The following is a 22,830-nucleotide window of genomic DNA, read 5'->3' as shown; positions in this document are numbered from 1 at the left end:
GCCTCCAGGGCTGCTTAACTGGTTCCCTAGTAGTCCAGATGGGGCTGGGTCGGGGCTGGGCCGGCGAGTGTCTGCGGAGAGCGGTTCCGTAACCAGCCCTGTCCATAAAGTTTCCATCACTGGGCATCTTCTGGAGGGTGCGTTTCTGTGTGTGTGTGTCGGGGGGGGCAGAAGTGTGTTCCAACTCTTGCCCCCCCTGCTTTAAAATTGGGGGGGGGAAGCCCAGGAGTTAGTGATTTTGAAAGAATCGCTATTTAGAAAGCCAATGGGCATCCGGGCAAGTTTACATAGTGGTAAAGCAGCAGATACCCAGGCTTGTTTGGGAAAGAATGGGTTAGGTTGAAGCTAGAGCAAAGTTGGGCCAACAATTATTTTTTACCAATGAGGCAGTTTTTTTAGTCAGATGTCACCAGAGTGCAAGGGGAAGAACTCCCCCCTCCACCACAAAGTGCTTAGCAGCAGCATTGCTATTCACCCTAATAACCTCCACGGGCCAGAAGATCGCGGCAGGCTCCAAAGACAGAGCTCCCTCAGAAGGTCAGGACCAAAAAGGATTAGGAACAGGCTTGGGTTTATTGCTGTACTTGAACAAAGCACCGGCAGCCAGTCTAAAACGGGGCAGGAGGAAGAACGTTAAAAAGCAGCAAAAGGAAGGAAAGTCTGGTCCAAGGGTTAGGTGGGAGTTATCATTGGGATTCACAGGAATTAAGTACAAAGAGAAAGATCTTTTATTCAGAATGATTAATTTCTTCTTAATCCCAAAACATTTTTAAAGTATATATATATATATATATATATATATACATATATATATATATACACATATTCTGATTTTGTTTATAGTTATCTAAAGTATATTGCACAGTGGATACAGCATCAACCCAGCAGTCAGGAGGACCTGAATTCAAATGCCACCTCAGACACTTAATAACTACCTGGCAATGTGACTTTGGGCAAATCACTCAATCCCATTGCCTTCCAAAAACAAACAGTAACAAAGAATATTCTATTCAGTGGAGGGGGAGGGGAGTAGTAAACAAGCTCAGAAAATATAAAATGGAAGCATTTTTAATACTTTTTCTAGTCACTGTGAGTCTTAACCTTATAGTAGGTACCATTCTCCCTGAGAGTTAATTCTGATATCTATCCCTGTTATGGGGAGTAATACTGTAAAAACATGTCAGAAGACCATGAACAGTATTCATCAATGCCACATCTGGTTAATTGAGTCCTAAGAGAAAGCTTACACATGGAGCATACAAATGATTGCTTGAAGTGTTCAAACAGAATGGATAACCAATAGTCAGGACTGTTGTAGAGATCAGTCCTGTTTGAGGTAAGAAGCTGAACTAAATGCCTTCTAGATTCCCTAGAATAAAAATGATAGATGTCTCCACTGGGCAATGCCAGTTATAAAGATCTTTATATTAGACCATGACTCACAATGTGTACTGTAAGGTTGTGCTGGATGGTTGGTACCATGGAAATGTGGGTTTACTCCCTAGTGTCTAGGGTACTTATCTATATAAGGGGGGAAAGGTAACCTCCCAAACAGAGATAGACAAAGCCTTCAAATACTGAAAGAATAACTTGTTTGAGTTTTAAGTTGTAAGTGGTAGGTCTATATTAACTAGATCTTTATTCCCACCCTGCTTCCACTGTCTGAGTAGCTCTAGAAGCAAGATTAAGGGAAAGATGAGTTATATTTGGAGAGGGGGTTGCATTGGGAACTTAAAGCAGAAACCTATCAAGTTCTATTAAAATATCTTTGAAACAGCCATCTTGGCCCTGGGGATTTGCTTTTGTTCCATTTCACAGAAAGCTACACAGAAAGAATTAGTTGTGTTGCCCCCAGTGGTGGACCCATGGAAAAGCAGTTAGTTTATAGCATAGTGTCAATTGTTGGGTACTTGGGTTTCTAATGGTACAAAAGACCTTAGCAGGCAAACAGCAGGATTTCTGGGGGATTCACAGACCTTTGTGGATTTAGGTATTAGAGCTCACTGTTTGAAGGGGGGTGCTGATGGTCAGTGGAGAGAGGTAATTGCCTATAATTAAAATTTGCTTAGTTATACTATAGTGATATTGATATTTGTCCTTTGTGTCAAAGGAGACTATGACATCAGGGAGGTGCTGCCATGACATATATGTGAATTAGATTTGAGTGAGGGGGATACTGTGTTAAGTCATTAGCCTCATTTTCTCCTTCAGAGTCATCAGGGTCCAACTGCTAGGTATGGAAAAAGAACAAATGGAGATGGCCAAGATGCAAGATAATCAGGGTTAAGTGGCTTGCCCAAGGTCACACAGCTAGTATATGTCTGAGGTTACAATGAACTCGGGTCCTCCTGACTTCAGGATGAGTGCTCCATCCACTATGTCATCTAGTTTTACTATGGTAGATTATGTCTAAATGCCAGTAGTAATACTTTCAAAAGAAAAACAAGTCCATTTCCTTCTCAAATTCCTACACTTGAATTGGACACTAGCAGTGTGACATAGACAAATCTGTGCTTCAGTTTCCTTATATACAAGTAGGGATAATAGTAGTTGTAATAACTCAATCTCAAAGAGTTACTGGAAGGCTTAACTGAAATAACACATTATAAGCACTTTGCAAACTCTAAATCAATATGTTAAAAGGTGGTTTTTCATTTTTTTCAATGACCAAGAAAAAGGGGGGAAATTCATCCTTCCAGAACCCAAACTCCTCAGTTGGCATGATGATGGCATTCTTTTTATAAGGCATCTAAGATCCTGATTGACTGTTAAGTATATCTCATCCACCTATGGAATCAGCTTGTCAGTGCTGCTTTCAAACACTGAAAATAATTCAAATGTATTTATGAATCTTTCTCCGAACAGAAAATAAAATTCAACTTAAAACATAACCATTTATAGGCTCTTTCTTGCACAAGTCTAATCTTTGATTACTAGTTTAAGTATAGAAAAATTAGTCCTTGAGGAACAAAATGATGGCTAGTCTGTTTCAGAAAACAACAGGTACCCCTTGTTTTTTTTTCTGACAAATTAATTGGTTAAAAGGCATCCTAATAATTGATTAAAAGCTAGCAAAGGATTTAGAATCACAAATTTTGGGTCTCTTTTCAGCTTCTGACATTCACTAAGTGGTCTAAGATACAATTCTCAATGCTTTCTTAATAGGCTCACCAGAAGTTTCCTATGCATATGTAGGATCATATGAGATTCCTTTAAAGATACTTAACACCAATCATCTTCTGATGTAGCAATATAGGTTTGAAGAACGGAATAACATAGTCTCCTAAGAATTAAAATTTCAAGTTACCCAAAGGGCAAGGAAAAGATGTATGGTATTACTAATGAAAACCTATCAAGAAAAACTGTGTAAAAAATATCCAAAAAAAGTATGATCAGAAGAGAAGGCAGGTCAATCAATGTATTAATTTTTTTATTTGTATTACAATATTACAGAAAGTTCCACAGAATGTTGGGTAGATATCTTTTGGTAGGATTTTTAGACTTAAATAGACTAGAATTGCATAGAATGAGAAAACTGGGATAAGTGACAATCTGTACTTTTGGAGTGAGTACCCAAATAGATAAGATTACAGATGCATGGAAAGAGAGTCTATAATTGTTATAGAGTCTTAGGAAAATGAACATAATTACTTACTCTCCAGACTTAACTAAATAGCATTTTTAGAAAATTGTCCTCCTCCCCTTTACTATACTTCCTTCCATATACTCCAACTTAAATTTCACTAGTTTTAGAGTAGAAATACATATATATACATAAACTCATATACACACACCTATATGCAAACAAATACATATGAAGCTGAATAAATTTGTCCAGTGGTAGGCTAGGTGAACTGTGCCTAGAGTCCAGAAGACCTGAGTTCAAATCTATCTTCAGACACTTAATACATGTGTGACCCTGGGCAAGTCACTTACCCTCAGTCTACTTCAGTTTCCTCACTATAAAATAGGGATAATAATGGTATCTACCTCCCAAGGTTATTCTGAGGATCAAATAAGATACTATTTGTACAGCGCCTCCTAAGATGCCTAGCTCACATTAGATGCTTAACAAATGTTTATTCCTTTCCCTTTATTTTTGGCTTCAGTTTAAGGAGGTGAATGATTTGAATTCCCATTACCTAAAAATGGAGATTCTTAGGAAAGGAATAGGAAAAATATCTTTCTTAATAATAGCAGAACTAGCCTTATGAGTAAGCAGATAGAATGGTCTCCTATTTGTGATTTGAGAGTTTCTACTGGGCAGGTTCCAAATTGTCTTCCCTCACTAGCCTGGATCAAGCCTAAAATCCAAGCTATAGGGATTCATTCCTTTACATTACATATAGTCCTCTCCCAATAGTCCTCTTTTAAAATGTAAATATCCCACTTCATAGAGACAGGACTGGAGGCAAGAAGCACAGACTAGAGAGTTTCCTTTACTCTTCCAGCTAGTAGAGGCCCACATTCCCAAAGAGACTAAAAGAGGATGAGGGGTGGGGGGAGGGGTGGGTGGAAGAACCCAGTGCCAATAGGACTGAGTCTAGGAGACTGCTGGGAACTTTGGTCTCCCCTTTCCTGTCTCAGGTCATTTGTTCACACTCCTAGTTAGCTGCTGATCTCTCCAGAATCTGTCTTTACTTTCTGCAACTGAGATGATATAACTGCTGGGGAGAATTCTTCAGTCCTAGTTATGAAAGGATCCTGCTCTTTGTTCAGTGATCTTCTTGCAACATAGGATTATTTTACTGTCCAGAAGGGATAACACAGTCTGAATAAATTTAACTAAAAGGATCCAGTATTCTAAACTCATTGCACTTCTTAAAGATAGAAAGAAGGGGAAGTAAAGAGTTGGGGATACCCAAGATAGATTTCTGAGTTGCTTTCTTATTCTGCTTTAGTCCAACTCTCACAGAATTTCTCATCCTATCTCCAGCTAGCTCTCACCTAGTCTTGGGCTGTAGGTCAATTTTGGTGAAGACTGATAAATCCAGTCACTGAAATTTATAGATAAATATCCTTAAGAGCAAAAGACTAGCCTGACCTTGTTATATCCTCTGATTTAGAGAACTAACCCCTAGGACACTTTGGTCCTAGGGCCAACTTGAGAATTTGGTCTTTAGGGAAGACAGAGTGTAATCCACTGGGGTCCCATCAAGTTTGAGCTTTGCTTGTATCTAAGCTCTAGAATAGGTGTGTCCTAGCAGAGGCCAGAAGCCCATTCATGCGACATTATTCCATTTTATTATTATTATACTCATTGTTAATGTGTTATATTTCAGTCAGAAATAAATATTAAAGTCTATATGTGGCCCTTGACAATTTTTTTGCTGGGCAATATGGCCTAGGAGAGCTAAAATGTTGGACACTCATGATCTAGAACTTTTGTAACTGTGCTAGAAACATAACAAACTTATTTTATAGGCTCCAACTTGGAATAAAAGAGTATATTTGGTTTCATCCTGATTCAGATTTGTGCTCTTGAGGATAAAGGAGAACTGACAGACTTCTGAATTTAACAGAAAGTTTACTGGTCTTGAATTCCTTGTTCATTATTCCCAGTAAAATGTCAGCAACTTGAGGACAGACACTTAATTTTTATCTCTGTAGCTTCTTGTGCCTTCCACATAAGTTTAATAAATGCTTACCGAATTGAATTGAACCTGCAGTACTAACTCTATTTCCTTGTATAACTCAACTACAGTCTTTTTTCTCAATTAGAAAATGGGGATGATATTTGGTTTGCAGAGTTGTGAGAATCCATTGCTTTATAAAATCTACGAACAACATGTCCTTTATATATACTATAAAATGCATTAAATGATGGTATGCAGTTCAGGGACTGGAGTCAAGGACTGGGTTTAATCAAGTCTAGCTTTAGAGTTTTACTAGTTTCGTGATTCTGGGCAAGTTACATATCCTTTGTAACTTCAGTTTCTTTAATTGTAAAAATGGGGCTAATTGCACCTACATCCCAGAGTTCTTGTGAGAATAAAATGAAATCTGGAGTCAGGAGGACTTGAGTTCAAATCCTGCCTCAGATACTTGAAACTTACCAGCTGTATTACCTTGGACAAATCACTTAATCTCACAGCCTTGCAAAAAACAAAATAATAATAATAATAATTATTATTATTATACAGATGAGTGAATGGAAATATAGGTTTAGAGTAAAGGTGTATTGTGTTCTCAGAAAAGAATTCTGAAAATTCTCTATGGACTTCAGTTATTTCATCTGCAAAATGATGAGGCTGAAGTAGAAAAGTGATAAGAAAAGTGGTAAGACTCCTTTAGGTCTTCAACATGTGAAGCTCTGTTTGGAAATATACTGAAGAACTTTGGTCTATCAATCTAGAGCTATTGCCATAGCCAAGAAAGAAGCATTATAAATACATATACATGCCCTTTTTTTCCCTTTTAGGGATGAAAGGTTTAATGTCTATCAGTCTCTACACCTACCATATTCCACTTGTCTTTCTCTCACCTTTAAAGGTAACAGTGATACTCATAACTGCTACAGTATATAGCATTTCATAGTTATAAAGTGATTTACATATATTATCTCACTAATTCTGTATAAGCACCTTTGATCTAGTATAAAATGCTTGAATTATTTCTATTTTGCTGATGAGGAAATTGGGAGTTTAAGTAACAAAGCTAGGAAAAGATTTAACTGATTCTCAAAATATAGGTTTTGTGACCCCATCTTGGAGGCCAACCCACTTCCTTTTTATAAGAGGAGACGAGAGCCCAAAGAAGTTAAACCCAACTTCAGAAAAGAGTACAGGACTAAAGAAGGGAAGGTGAAGATGAGTTAGAGGTAGGAGGAGGCACTGACCTCAAAAAACCTAATAGAGAAGACAACTTCTAACTGGGAGGTCAGAAGGAGATTCTTTGGCCTGGAAAGTCACAGGAATGGTAAGTAGATAGGGAGAGGACAATGGGTTGACAAATCTGTTGATGGCTGGTACAGTTGATTTGATTATAATTCCTGAGCAAGGAGAAGAAGGGTAAATGATTTGTGGGGCTATAATGGCAAAAAGATTGCTAGAACTATTATGGTGAGGGAATACTCCAAATAGCTCATGTTTCTTGAACAATTTAAATTTGAACTTTCATCACAACAGCTTTTAGCTGGCACAAATGGTATATTTATTCATTTGTTGGCGTATTTTATGCCCAAAGACACATGGCCCATGTCAGAGCACAGATTAGAACCCAATGTATTGGATGGATCCCCAAACCATTTCTATTCCTATTATGTCATACTACCCTCTAGATCATCCATTTCTTTCTTTCTTTCTTTTTTTTTTTGCAAGGCAATGGGGTTAAGTGGCTTGCCCAAGGCCACACAGTTAGGTAATTATTAAGTGTCTGAGACTGGGTTTGAACCCGGGTACTCCTGACTCCAAGGCCTGTGTTCTATCCACTTCACCACCTAGCCACCCCAAGATCATCCATTTCTGAAAAATATTTCCTATTTTAACCCTGGTTTTATTTGCTATATTGCCCTGCTTCTTTTAGGCCTGGCCTATTTTAGTTCTGTTTCTCTTAATGTACATGACCCCCTGTAGGGAACCAGTTCTATTCTGGCATGGACCATTCCATTCTGAGGCACTGCTAATTAAACCTGGGTCTCAGGAGTACATGGAACAGGTTTCTTTCAGGTTTTCTTGATTCTCACCAAAAATGTCAGGAAGGCAAGCAGCCCTATTTCCAGGGCACACTATCAATCTAATCTCTGAATGAAATGGTAGTATCTACCCATACTACTTCCTGAGCCCAGAGAGAAAAGGAGGGATTAGACAAAAACTGGTATGGGTAGAATATTTAAGAAATAACAATAATAATATAGTACTCTTAAGTTTACAAAGTAATATCCTTTCCTCAAAACAACCCTGTAAATTGGGTAGTCTAAGTGTTATCATTCTCAATTTACAAATAAAGAAACTGAGACTCTGAAAATATAGAGGTTAAGTTAGCCTTATTACTTCAGCCTCAGAAACAGAAGCAAAATGTCTTTCAGGCCAGAAATGAACTTTGGATGTTTGCAATGTACAGAACAGAATGTTTAAGACAGTTGAGGTTTAGTGCTATCTTTACTAGCTATGTAAAGCTTCTGGTTCAGGCTGGCATCCAGAGCCTGGAGTTTCCTCAACTGAGAAATAATTAATAAAAATAAAATGACTGGGCTAGAGTATTTCCAAGATCCCTCCTATCTCAAAGATTTTGTGAAATTCATTTAGTTACAAAACAGTACTTTTACTTTGCTTAGAGAGAGAAAATTTTTAAAAAATGAACTTTGCCACCTCCACAGAAGAGATTTAAGTATCTGTTTTAAGCGCAGGATAAACTAGTGAATTTTTTTTTTTTTTTTTTTTTTTGCCATTACCAACAGGAAATCTTGCCTCCTATATTGCCAAAAGGATTGGGCCTTCTCAGCTAAAATAATCCATCCTCAATTTAAGGATAAGGTTGGAGTAACTCTATCTGCTGTCCTCTTCATTATTCAGGCTGCTGTAAAAAAAACTTGCATAGAAGTACAATGGCCATCTTGGTCAGGCTTTCCCTTCTGCTCAAGTCTACATCTGAGGTTTGTAAGGATTAAGACATTGTCAAACATTTTAGAAAATCTCTGTCTCCTGCTCCTTCTGGTCAGCCCGCCAAACCTAAAGGCTCTCTTCATTCCATCCTCTCTGAGGGCTTCAGGAGACATTTAGCCCCCCCCCTTCCCCCCATTTCTACTTTCCCTCTCATCTGGATGCTCTCCCAGCTCTGATCGATGATTTCCAGCCTCAGTGAGGATGAGAGCAGCTATACAATGCTCCATTCTCCTGTCTTCTGGCTCTTTACCACTTTCATCACTTTCCTCACCAAATCTGTCTGCTTGTTTCTGGGAGGGGGGGGATGCTGGAGGAGTGGGCAATGGAAAGAACACTAGATAACTTGCCTTTTCTACAATCCCCCAACTAATCTCCTTGCTCTCCTAAAACGATACATCCCAACATGCTCCCTTAATGATGCACATTTCCTCATACACATGTGTTATCCACACGTTGCCATAGACTTTCACAGGCACAGTCTCTAGCTGCGAGCCTCCCCTCTTCTCCTCCCTCCCTTTCCCCCCTTCCTATATAGACAGCACTGTACTCTCTTCTGGGCTCGGCCCTCTCACCTTGAGCTATAAGGCAAGCAGCCAATTCACTTTGCAGAGATTGGCACAGACAAAGCTGCTCCACCCTCGAGGTGCTGAGCTCAACCCGGACCTCAGTAACCCGGGCTTCAGTAACCAGGAGTGGGGAAAGTGAAATGAAAGCAACCAGCTTGTCCTAGGACTATATGATGGGAAAACAGAGAAGGGAAAAAGGCTGAAGAGAAGATTAATTAGAGAGAACCAAGGTTGGGGGAAGGGGAAGGGTCTTAAAATTGGGAAGAGGGAAAGGCTGCTAGCAAGAAACAAAGCCCCAAATCAAGAGAGAGAGGAGAGGAAAGAGAAAAAGAACTGACTTTCCATTTAGAGAAGGAATGGAAAGTATGTTACAGTTATGGGGGCAGTTCCATAAACACAGGGTTGATTAGGATGGAGCAAGGGAGATCTTGTCCCCTACCTGGAGAAAAGTGTTAGGAGGACTTTGTGGAGAGAGAATACTTCATGGGGGAAGGGGAGGGAATCAGAGGATTTAAAAGAGTGGCACCTGAAGTGAGCCTTGAATTTTAAATGTATAACTTTTTTGGTTACTGGGTCTTTTCAGTCTTGTCCAATTGGTATGTGGTTTTCTTGGCAAAGATATTGGAATGGTTTGCCACTTCTTTCTCCAGCTCATTTTATGAAAGTGGAAAACAAGGCAAACAGTGACTTGCCCAGGCACAATGCTAGTGTCTAAATCTAGATTTCCAGATTTCAAACTCAAGACCAAGATACCCCTATTATGTGTCCTGTTAAGAATCCTTAAGAGGAAGGTTTCAATTCTATTTCAAGTTCATATGTTCCTCCAAAATTATCATAGCATCTTATACAAAACTGGTACTCAATAAAAGCTGAATTGAATTTGTTTAAGCAATATAAGTGGTGCAACAGATAGAGTACTAGACCTGGAGTTCTGAATTCAAATTTGGCCTCGGACACTTACTAGCTGTGTGACCCTGGCCAAATCATTTTACCTATTGGTCTCAGTTTCCTCATCTGTCAAATGAGCTGGAGAAAGAAAAGAAAAACCATTTCAGTATCACTGCCAAAAAAATCCAAATGGGATCAGTCATATAAGACTGAACAATATGCATGCATAATTTCTATGTTTGTGTGTGAATCTCTTCTGTTGTCTCAGGTTTTAGGAAAAATTAACTCAGGCCCTTCTAGAATCTTCCCATTATATTATATATAGCATTTGCTTTCTACAACTCTTTATATCTACATGCCCTTATTCTATCCTTTCTCTCCTCTTTTATCTTCCCTACAATTCTAATTTCTTTCCCACAGTGCTTTTTCTTCTTTCCTTTCATAAACTAGTTAGGGATTTCTGAAGACCATCATCTGAGCTTCCTTCTGGGCAATAATAGGCTTGAACTAGGTAAGGAATTTGTAAGGGTAGACAAAACCACAGGTCAAAAGAGCTCTTGGAGGAGATTCACTTGCTTCAGGTAGGCTTCAAAGTCTTTGCACTAGGGGAACCTAGGAAGGTGATTTATTTAGCAGGGAAGTAAATTGTAATAGCAACAGTTCTGAAAAGGCAGCCTTGAGACTTTTGCTGAATGCTAGTAAAGGACTTTGAGATCCTCCCAATGCAGCCTGCTTATGGTCTACAGTCATGATTACTGGGAAGGAAAACCCTGGATCTCTCTAGGAGTTGACAAATCATCTAGAGCTTTATTTCCTTAAAGACTAGACTGAGTTGCTGCCAAAGGAAGACTATGAAGTGAGTTGCTTAGGGTAGGCCAAGAGTAGATGATAGGGGAAGAAAAATTCCAACACTTTTGAGATTTTGTCCCTTAAATTGCTAGGAATGAGATCCTCCACTCAGGCAGATGGGTTATCTCCAATCAGAATTTCTTAAGCAGTGTTTCTGACCCAAGGATGTTTGTTTGTCTGCATTTATAATTCTGTCTGGGAAGACCAAACTATTCAATTATTTCAATTATTCACCCATCTCAAGTTGCCTTTAACTCTCACTCTACAATGATATTCCTACTGCAAGTTTCCTGCTCAACCACTGACTCCCAAATTTTGTCCCTATCAGGTTAAGAGAAACCAGTATCTCTACTTTTCAAGGAAAATACAAGTGCATTTTTTTAATTTAAAGAAAATCCTAGATGTTTTCTTTGTCCTTTTCAACTGTCTAAGTGTCCGTGTTTCCTATAAAATAGACATCATTAAAAGATGTTCCATGTCAGTGCAACTGACAACCATGCTGAACTAAGGAAAAGAGATTAATATTAAAATAATGTGCTTCTCCCATAACAGTTCAGAAATGTACAAGTCCCTCTTCCCACACCCTGGCCTTCATTTTTTCTGCCTTAGGAAGAGAAAGCTTCCCTAGCACAGGGTGGATGGGCGCTTCCACGGTTAAACACAGTTCATGGTTCTAGAAAATAAAATGCATTTTCCTATTCCCTCCATGATTTAATCCTGTTTCGTGTTATTATTGTCAAGTCTCTTAGCACCACCGTTTCTAAAAAGAAAACATGTGGGTTTTAGCTGCCCTCCTCCTTAGTTTTCATTGTGTGAGCAGACTGTGTCTGCATGAATCCATTACATTGTGATCACCTCACAGACTCATACAGATACCCTCTGATTTACATTTTAAAAAGAACCCAGACTATTGTCTAAACAGCAGGAGAGAGAGAGGGAGAGAGAGAGAGAGAGAGAGAGAGAGAGAGAGAGAGAGAGAGAGAGAGAGGAGAGAGAGGAGAGAGGAGAGAGGAGACAGAGGAGAGGAGAGGGAGGGAGAGAGAGAGAGAGAGAGAGAGAGAGAGAGAGAGAGAGAGAGAGAGAGAGAGAGAGAGAGAGAGAACAGAGAGAGAGAGAGGACAGAGAGGACAGAGAAAGAGAGGAGAGAGGGAAGGAGGGAGAGAGGAGAGGGGAAAGAGGGAGAGAGGAGAGAGACAGAGAAATTTAGAGAAATCAAGGCCTTTTGACTTCTTGAAACGCAATTAAGTTATAGTTTTGATCAATGTGCACGCCTCTTTAAAAGCAGAGGGGAAAAAATACACAGGTGTTCGCTTTAGTATAGTTCCACCTGGTTTAGCCTAGCGTAGTCCTCTGGTTCATGAATGAACTCTGGCTGGAAGCTAGGACTCGCTCTCTCTGGGCTGCCTCTCTCCCTCCCCCACTGCTGCTGAGGCAGCCGAGATGGTTCACGGCTGCTGGGCTTTGTCATCAGAACACACACACACACACACACACACACACACACACACACACACACACACACACATGCACAGACACACACACACACACACACACACACACACAAACACACAGGCTGGCACGCAACCGCACGCCCGGGACCACATCGCTCGCTGCGGCGCAGAGAAATGCCCTGGGTGTTTGTGGGTCACTCCCCCCCATTCTCAACAGTTCCCTCTCCAAATCCTTCTAGCCTACCACCTCTCATTCTTTTGTTGTCCCCCACCTCGAGGGGGGTAATTCGCATTAGCCAGTTTGAAATTTGGGGTACCCCGGAACGGCGATGGGATCTGGGGAGGGACTCTGGGCTGAGGTGGGCAATGGGCAGAGACGGGGTAAATATGTGGGGGGGCGGCTTTGTTTTGTTCCTTCTTCCCCCCCCCCCCCAGCCGCAAAAAAACAGGAAAACAAGAGCCTCATTTCAGCCCAGCCTCCTCGGGTGGAAAGGCTGAGTCCCCAAACAAAGCGCCAAGCCAAAGCTGGAGCTGGCTCCGAGGACGCGTCCTCTACCTGGCTGCCCCCGGCCCCCCATCCCTCCTTTTCCTGACGGAGCGGCCGCCCCTGCCCACAAGTGGCTTGTTTCAGACGGATGACTGTGCAGAGTCATCACGGCTCCGGGGTCCTGTGGACTCGGGAGGGGCGCGGGGGGCGCCTGCTGCCCCCTCCCCCAGACAGCACTCACGTAAGGCCCGAGGGCGCAGCCCGCAACTCCCAGCTCTGCGGCCCTGCCGCCGGCCTTCTAGAGCTGCCTGCAGGGGGCGCCCCGGGGCGAGGCCCGGCCCGGCCCCAGCTCCAGCCCCAGCTCCAGCTCCAGCCCCAGCTCCAGCCCCTCTCCGCAATAGTGAAAGCGAGCGCAGCCAGGAAGCTGCCTCCCGCCTTTCCTAGCGAGGCCTTAGAAGCAGCAGCCCAGGCAAATATGTAGCTATTAAAATTAATCGCCCTGCGTTGTCAGCTGAACATAATGCAAATTATTTATGGGCTGTCTGAGAAATATTTATCATCATGTAGGCTTGAGGAGTTTCTCCCCTCTCCCTCTCTCTCCCCTCCCTCCCTCCCTCTCTGTCTTCTCTCCCCCTCCCTCTCTCTTCTCTCTCTCCTCTTCTATCTCCCTCCTCTCTCTCTCTCTCTCTCTCTCTCTCTCTCTCTCTCTCTCTCTCTCTCTCTCTCTCTCTCTCTCTCTCTCTCTCTCTCTCCCTTCCCACCTCCCCCTGGCCAAGCTGGGGCGAATCCTCCCACTAGCCGCGGCAGTAACCAGGGGGGTTGATTCGTTAGCAGAGAAAAACCTTAAGACCTGCAAAGCCAAGGCTAGCTTAGAAATGTGAAAGGGCTAAGGAGACCCTAATCACTGCCCCTGGAGGGAGAGGTCAGCCAGACCGAGCAGAATTACTGGTAAAATTCCTTACCTAATGGGCTAATCACCCGACTTTTGCTTTGGAGCTAGGGGGCAGGGGGAGGGGGTGTTGGGGTGGGAGAGGAGGGGAGAAAGGGACAATTGGTGAAATGAAAAACAAAAACAAAAGCTTTGCAGATCTCGCAGGCCAGCGAAACAAAAGCCCCAGTTATGCCTGGGGTTTGCATTAAGAGGCCTTTCTTTAGTTAAAAGCTCTCCAATCCAGTCTCCAGTACGCAAACATAGAGGGGGGTGAGAAACCAAAGGGCTGGGAGGCTTCAGACTTCTCCGAGCCCGTCGCCATCCGCTCGGTGGCTGCCCAGTGGCTCGAGAAAAGCTGCATAGAGAAAGGAATTCTTTTAAAAGCTGTAAGAAAACTTATTTGCAGATCGCAGATAAGAGATTAACTGCTAATTACTGGAGAGCATAAACTCTTTAAGTTTATCACTCTTGGGGGTTACCTAGGTTTGCTAGTCTTTTTATGTGTAAAAATTACCTTTGTCAATCTTTTTTTTGGGGGGGGGAAGACTATTTCTCTTTCAAATGTGGGTTTTTCACAATAAAAACAAAAGACACCAGCCCACTCTTGCACCTGAAAATCTGGCAAAAGAAAAAAAAATGAATACGACTATTCTCTCGGCTACTACCCCTCCCCCCAACGGTTTTGTAGCTGGTGTTGGGGCTTTCCTACAGGTCAGATCATTTTGGTTGAAGGGTAAACAGGCTTTACTCACAGCTGTTAAAAGAGTCAAGGTTTGAAGAATGGGAGTTGCTTCCAAGGAAACAGACTTGGCTTAGCATAGGAAGTTGGGGCCTGGAGAGACAAAGTTTCCACAAAAATCATAGAATCACATTAGTTCAGAACTGGAAGAGACCATAGAAACCATCTTTCCAACTTATACTTACACAGAAATTCCTTATATAAAATCTTCAAGCAATCCAGTTCTTCCTTTAAGACCAATTGAGTGGAGGAACTGCTGAAACAGCTTGTTTTACTTTTGTAAATCTCTTGATTTTCTACAACTTCTACCTACTTATATCTGCCTTCTAGGGCCATCAAAAACTAAATCTAATTCCACTTTCACAGACCAGGTCCTTCATATACTTGAAGACACCTATCATCACTGTATTCCTAAATTTTCTCTTTTTTAGAATAAACCAGACCACTTCTTTTCATTGCCCAGTGGGCTGAACTCAAAAAGGGCAGCTGACTATCCTAGCTGGAGGTGGATAGAGGACCTGATCTGCGATCAAGCTAACTCATCTTTTTTTTTTTAGTTTTTTGCAAGGCAATGGGGTTAAGTGACTTGCCCAAGGTCACACAGTCAGGTAATAATAACTGTGTCTGAGATCACATTTGAACTCAGGACCTCCTGACTCCAGGGCCGAAGCTTTATCCACTTGGCCACCTAGCTGCCCCTGATTCATCTTCTTGAGTTCAAATTTGACCTCACACACTTAAAAACTGTGTGACCTCAGCCATGTCACTTCACTCTATTGGACTCACTTAGACATCTGTAAAATGAGCTGAGGAAAGGAACCGCAAATGACTCCAGTATCTTTGCCAAGAAGAGTAGAACATGGCTAGTCTTGAAGATCCTCACCATCCTGATTATGCTTCTTTGCAATCTCTCTAAGGTTGAACACAATAGCTCATTATGAGGTCTGACTAGACAGAGAACAGGATTTTTACTTCCACTAATCTGGATTCTGTCCCTTATAAATGCAAACTAACATTACATTAGCTATATTGTACGATTGAGTCTTCAATCCACTAAAAAAAAAAACCCCAAACCCCATCTTTTTCATGGTAAACTACTATGGCTACCTTGTTCTCTCAAGGTGATTTCTGGAACAAAGTGTGTGTGTTTACGTTTACCTCTATTGAAAGTTTCATTTCATTAGATTTGACTCTAGCTACTCAAATTGTGTAAGGTTGTCTGTCATCAAATGAAAAGTATCAAAGAAAAAGAAGATAGTCTGGTCATTTGGTGAGTTTGAAGGATAATAGATGGAAAGATCCTGCACTCCACTGGTATCCTAGATGGGGGACTAGATGGGAAGGCTTAGACTAAAGTTGTAAGAGTGTGTGTAGGATAGATTGGAATCTTACACCATTAAAATTAATAAAGACCTCAACCAGTGAGATCAGAGAATCATTGGAGTACTGGGATTTGGCTGCTCCTCAAGATCTCCTTAGATTGAATGAGATGGCTGATCTTCCAGCTTTGTATCATCTAAAAAGTTTTCATAAGCTGCTATCACACAAGTCATGGATAAAAAGGGTTTACCAGCCTAGGGCCTAAGGACTGATTCCTAGGATGCTAGACCAGAGAATTCCCCTCTGTGTAGGCATTTCTATTATTTAAGACTTCTCTTTGCCAGCTGGGGATGGGGATTCAGCCTAAACTGAATTAAAAAGGAGACTAAGAAGTGTGTGTGTGTGTGTGTGGGGGGGGGGGAAGGTGTGGAAAAGAACCTAGAGTTCTCTGGGAATTGGGAAAAGAAGGGAGGGAGGCCTCGGAGAAACTCATTCAATCGGTTCAATCAGGCTCTAGGGGGTGAAGGAGCTACAAGGCCCTGCCTAAGGCACAGCAGGAAATTGACAGTTTTGATCCAAAGTTGAAGCATTTACTAGCAAGGACTGCCGAGGCTCTGGAGCTTGGCACCTAAAGATTTTACTTATCTGTGTAAATGAAAAAGTAATCACTGAATACTTACTATGTGCTAAGCACAGTGCTATTTGAATTGTGGATAGGGAGAAAATGTCACCAAGAGTCAGGAAGCTTTACTTCAAAGCATTCAATTCAAGTAAGGGAAAAAAGTATTTCCTTTCCCTCCTCTTTACTTTTTCTGAGTGTCAAGTCTGCATATATGGGATCCTTCTCAATTTCCTCATATAAAGTCCCCCCATCAGACCCAATTTGAGTTACAGGTTGGGTTCACTGCAGAGATGACTACAACTTCAGGTAGAAAGGGTACTCTGCAGTTCCAAACTTCTAAGTAGACATAATTGTTCATAAGTGCCCACCAGTGAACCTTTTTTTAAATAGTCAGTAGCTTCGATGAGCTCAAAGAAAAAGCATTTACTAAGATGGCTTAGTAAAAACAATATCCACCAAACATCTCTCCCTTCCATATCTTTGAGACAGAGGGAGAGCAGAAAAACAGACAAGACAGTCAGAGCAAGCAGACTGACTGTTAGTCTTCCATCAGTCCCCAAATTTCCAAGAGCAACCTTTTGGTCATCTCAAATTCAAATTGGTACAAAACAAAATTAATCATCTGTCTTTCCCCAAATCCTCCCATATTACTGTTCAGGGCTTCACCACCTCCCTAGTCACCCAGGCTTGCCAAATTGCTGTGATCCTTGACAACTCACTCTCTCCACAAATTTACAGTTCTCTGCTAAATCTTGTCATTTCTACTTTCTCAACAATTTTCAAATTCATTCCTTTTTTTCCACTCTCATTTTCACCTGGACAACTGCAATAGCTTTCTAATAAGTCTCCCCCCTCATCCTTGTTTCATAAAGCATAGGTTTTCTTTTCCCATTCTATTCAATGAGTTCCAATGATTCCCTATTATCTCTAGGATCAAAAGAAATTTCTATGTTATTTAAAATTTGTCATAACCTAGCCCTTTCTACCTTTTCAGTCTCCTTAAATTTTGTTTTTTTGCCAATGCACTTTTTCAACAAGGACCTATTTATAGTTCCAACAACATGATACTCCACATCCCACCTCTGTCTTTAAGTTAGCTGAGCCCCCAAGCTTCGAATGCTCTCCACCCCACCCCCACCTCCTCTTAGTTTGTCTAGCTCTACTCAAATTTCTCCTACTCCAAAGATCTTTCCTAGACACTTATCATCACCCTTGGGTCCCCACCCCCTCCAGGACCAGATAGCCTTCCTTTTTCTTTTTACTCAATACCTATTTGTTTACCAGCTATCTTTTTCCGTAAGAACCTTGAGGGCAGGGACTGTGTTTTTGTATTCCCATTGCTTAGCACAATATCATATATGGAGAAAGCATTTAATAAAAATGTCTGTTGATTTCTTTGTAAAGGACACATATTGTAAACACTTGTGATCAAAGAAACTCCAATAGGGAAAGACCTCAGATTTCTCCTCATGGTATCATCATAATGCAACTAGGTGGTGAAATGGATACAGTTCTGAGCCTGGAGAGGAAGACTCCCGTTCAAATTCAGCTTCAGAAATTTACTTTAGTAATCCAATGACCCTGGTTAAGTCACTTAACTTTGTTCACCTGTTTACTAAGCTATAAAATGAAGGTAATAACAGCACTTAGCTAGAAAGATGGCTGTGTAAATCAAATGTGAGATAATATTTATAAAGTGCCTGACACATAATAATCCTATATAAATGCTTAATTACTCCTTTCCCCCACTCCCACCCTCTTTCATGATGTTCCTCCCTAGGAACCAGGTGGCTTGCTCTTCTAGGTTCCTGGAGTCTGTTCATCCATACAGCTTGACTTTCAACTATTAGGGCTAATTCTCTCTCTTTTTTTTTTTTTGCAAGGCAAATGGGGTTAAGTGGCTTGCCCAAGGCCACACAGCTAGGTAATTATTAAGTGTCTGAGACTGGATTTGAACCCAGGTACTCCTGACTCCAGGGCTGGTGCTTTATCCACTGGGCCACCTAGCAGCCCCTAATTCTCTCTTGAATCCACAATAAGCTCTCCTCTCTGGTTCCAAAGGTTTAGATCCTTGAAGCTGCTTCTTCTCATCCCAAACTCTCTTATTGGTGTTTCTTTATACTTTCTGCAGGATGTAGTGTCTCCTATTGGTCAACTTGTTCTGATGCTGCAAGATGTCCCAGGCTTCTGGAAGGGTCCAGAGGGTGAGAGAAGCCTGCTCCCTGCACCTGATAGAGGGACCACACTCCAGAAAGTTGCTACCTGATTCTAACCTACCTGGAACAGTAAGCTCAACTTTTTAATGACTACCAGGACAGTGGTCAATTTTTGGGGGGAGGGGCAAGGCAGTGGGGTTAAGTGACTTGCCCAAGGTCACACAGCTAGGGAATTATTAAGTGTCTGAGGCTAAATTTGAACTCCGGACTCCAGGGCTGTTGCTCTATCCACCTAGCTGCCCCTTGCAGTAGTCAATTTTGACCAAAACTGAGCTTTCCTTCCAATTCAACTAGAGAATCTTTTCACACTTTGGAACATATAAGAGGATTTAGGCACTTTGGGGCAATTAGTTAAATACATGAAACCCCCATTTCTATTGCTATCTGCTCCTTACTTTCAAGGATAACTGGTTGGGGAAAAAGATCCAATTTCCCCACTACATTTGTAACTCAGAAATTTCACTAAGAATAGCTTTCACTTATAGAAGCTCTTGACATAGAAGTACTCTTTTCTGAAATTTGTAAATGAAAAAACTGGTTCAGGGAGGTCAATGTGAACAATATCACAGGATAATGTCAAACATGCCAACAGGACTCAGGTCTTTTGACAGAATCCGGGGCTCTTTATATCCTTTCTCCCAAATTTTGTTCTTTTAGACTTTAGGCCTTACTCCTATCACAAGGGAAAGCCCTGTGATACTGTTGGGGATACTTGGTGGACTTGATTTCAGAAAGACCTGGGTTCAAATCATAGATCTAGCCTTTAACTCCTAAAAGTTTCACTTTCTTAGACTTTAAAGAGAAGCTCAAATTGGGCTCATTCTGTAAATTGCCTTGCAAGTCTGAAAGCATGTTTTGTTGGTCATTATTATTGACAAAACAAGATAAATTCTCTTACTTTATATTTTCTCATATTTTTCTTCCTGTTATAATGTAATATATTAAACTAACTCTGATTTTCCTTTCCAACTCTTCAATCTTTTTCCAATCCAAATCATTCTATATCCCAATAAAAGGGTGAGGGGTCTCTGAGAGGTTAGAGGACTTTCACCCTAGTAAACTTTGGCAGTTAGAACTTGACCCAGGTCTTCTGACCTCTTAAGTCCATCTCCTACCTTCCTTGGGTGCATTCGTCCTCTTTTCTTAACATTCATCCCCTTTTGGATTGTTTGCAAATGAAGAGACTTTTATGTATTTAAAAATCATTCATTCTTTATGGGGGAATGGGAGAAGAGACAGTACTAGCAGAGAAGACCTTTGTCGTTCTGAATAGGCCTGTTATTCCGCTGGTTCTCAAGACCCGGATACAGAAATTGTGGCTTCTTAAGCTTCCCCAGTGAGAACAGGGGAAGCTTTAGAGCCTATTTTTTTGCGCGAAGGCAGAAAATGTCCTACCTCTTCCGCTCCTTTTTTTGCACTCCCAACCCCCAACAACTCCTTATCTCTAATTGTCTGTTTCTCCTTCCATTGTTTCCTTCTCCCACCTCCCCCTCTTTGTGTCTGTCTTTCTGTCTCACTCGTTTGTTTCTCAGTTTGAATCAGGCTCTGTTGATCACGGCAGGTCAGACAGTCTAGTATTGGGGGCAGTTCTGTTTGTTAGACCAGTCCCTCCCCCACCATCATTCCCCCCTAAACAGCACAACCTCAATCGATGGGGAAATAGCTTTTAAAGAGTTCCCCCACCTCCCCGGTAGAGCCCAAGCTAACTGCTTCTCCCACAAAGAGCGAAACTCGTAAGGCCTGCTTGAACAAGGAGAAGATGACTAATCAGATGCACCCTGCTCAGTCTTCATTTTATGTGGGAGGACGCCGGGGTGGGATGGGGGGGGGGTCTCGGAAATGGGCCTCCGGTTGCTTAAGGTGTCTTTGCGCCTTCCCTCTCAGAACTGAAAGTCTCGAGTTGAGCCTGGCTGGTGACTAACCGTTCTCGTAGACTAGTCACCATCAAACCGTTATGAAGACAGTGACTTAATGCGGCCCTCTGTGTCCTGGTGGTTCACTCGAGGATCGAGAATTCCCGCCTTTACCTAATGGTGTGCAACGGTGGTTGAGAAAAATATATTATTAATCATTCCCCGGCAAAAAAAAAAAAGGCAAGAAAGCTGTAAGTCGGGGAGGGAGTTCAGCTAGAAACACTGAACAGGAAGCCTCTCTAGCTGCTTGTCATGCGAAGATGGCAGCTGCTCCCTGGGGTTTGGAGGTTCCGGGAAGAGGCGCTAGCTTAGGCGCTGGCTTTTTTCTCCCGCCCGCCCGCGTCTCGGGGTGTGCTTAATGCGCCACTGGGGCCGGAGCCTCCCGGGGCTTCTGGCCCGGCTCCTCAGCCGGCGGCCGGGAGGCGCGGGCTCACTGGCTCTCCGGCTCCCCGCGGGATGCCAAGGGCAGCTTGAAACGCTTCCAGGCTGCGCCGCCCGCCACCTCGGCATGAGTCTGCAAAAATGTACCCTTCTGCCCTGCTTTGTGAGGCCGAGGGCCGCGGAAGGGAGGGGACGGGAGAGTGCAAGGGAGGGAGAGGCGTCTGGGGCTGCTCGGTAAACCCCCCCCCCCAGCCTGCCTAGCAGTCCACCAGAAGAGACTCCCCTCTTTAAAAAAACAGGGGGTCTCCCTGTGGAGAAGAAGAGATTTGTTCTATCCGAACCCGAAGAGCTTTAGTTCTGGGTCTGGGGCCGGGGCGGCGGCGGCGGCGGCGGCGGCGGCGGCAGCGGCAGCAGCCGCATCGGCTCCGCGGCAAGCGGAACGGAACGAGCTCCTCACACGAAGTCTACCAGGGCCGGCCCTCGGGACTCGGGAGCCGCGATCGTGTCAATGTAATAAGTGCAGGGTAACGAGGCTCCCGCTAGGGGTGGCGGAGAGCGGAGCAAGCCGAGCCGAGCGGTGGCTCCTGCCCAGCCACCCCACTCCGCCTCCAGAGCCATCCCTTCCCCTCCGGAGACGTTACCTCCAGGCCCTTTCCTGCAGCCCCTCTCGGTCCCGGGAGACCCGAGGGCTCGGCCCAGAGGGAGGCCCCCTTCCTCCCCTACACCCCCTCTACGAGGCTCAGAGCTGCGGTGCTAGTAGTGGGGAAGGACCGGCTAGTTGTGCGGGTGGATGCAGGGAATATGGGGAGAAGAGGGGATCCAGAGAGGCTGGGCCGCTCGGGCCAGACTCCCCCTCCCCTCCTCGCCCGGGGGAATCCGCCCCCTCCCCCGCCCCCGACACCAGCTGCCCTCATAAGTCAATGGCTCGGCGCTCCCGCCGCTCCGCCCGACAGGCAGGCGGTGCTAGGCACAGCCCGGGGAGAGAGGAAACTGGGGCACCGGCTGTGCCTCGGGGACTCCCCGAAGGTCTTCATAGCAAAGTCAGTCATATCAGCTGACAGGCCCTGTCTATCTTCCTGCATTTTTTTAAAAGGGGGAGTGGTGTTGCTAACCCCGTACCAACCAGCTCGAATCGTAATTGAGGTAATAGGGCTCCCAATGCTTGCAGCTGCCGGGTCCCGGCTCGCCTCTGGTTCGCTAGCTCCGGGACTGGAGAAGGCGACAGCCAGAAAGCGGCGGCGCCGCGGTGCCCACGTCCCTGGGCCCGAGTCGGCGGAGCCGGGCAGGGCTGCATTCATGGACTCGCGAGCAGGCAGAGTTCCTGGCGTTTAGGATTCAACGCCAAGGGTCACAGAGACGCGGCATTGAGGAGTGACTGGTTACAGGCCCGTGTTGTGCTTTCTGGGAGCGAGGGCTAGGAGTACTGGACCCCCTCACCATTCAGTTCTCTCATAGCCTTCGTTGGTGGTTAAAAGTAACTGTTCCCTTAGACAAGTGGAATACGTGGAAACATTTTATGCCAAGAGACTAAAATCTCTCCATAATGATCACTATGTAGCTTTTGTTTACGCCAAAAGTTCTGAGAGAGGCTTTTTGGCTGAGAGTGGACCGGACCTATTAGAAGCAGAGTATGTAACTAACTACACACAAACTGAAGCATTTTGCTCCCTCTGCCTAATACCCATTTCACTTTTATTTTTTTTTAACTATAATTTCTAGGTCAAGACTGGTAAAAAGCCTACGTGAGTTGGAGTTTATTTTGTGTATGATTTAAGCGGAGGTGTGAAGGGTATTCTCATGCAGACAGGTAGTGTAACTAGCACCCCTTCCGATGGATTTTGGGGTTTTGCATGTTCGGAAATGC

The 22,830-nt window shown here is 43.2% G+C and overlaps 1 protein-coding gene across 1 annotated transcript in view; it reads right to left on the bottom strand.

The window, feature by feature from the left end:
• Positions 1–22,830, bottom strand: part of BCOR (BCL6 corepressor) — a 145,144-nt gene that overhangs the window by 119,865 nt on the left and 2,449 nt on the right. The window lies entirely within an intron of this gene.

The sequence above is a fragment of the Macrotis lagotis genome, chromosome 1, assembly GCF_037893015.1.
Source record: "Macrotis lagotis isolate mMagLag1 chromosome 1, bilby.v1.9.chrom.fasta, whole genome shotgun sequence".
In the NCBI taxonomy this organism is placed as follows: domain Eukaryota; kingdom Metazoa; phylum Chordata; class Mammalia; order Peramelemorphia; family Peramelidae; genus Macrotis; species Macrotis lagotis.
This window is presented reverse-complemented; position numbering and strand designations above follow the sequence as displayed.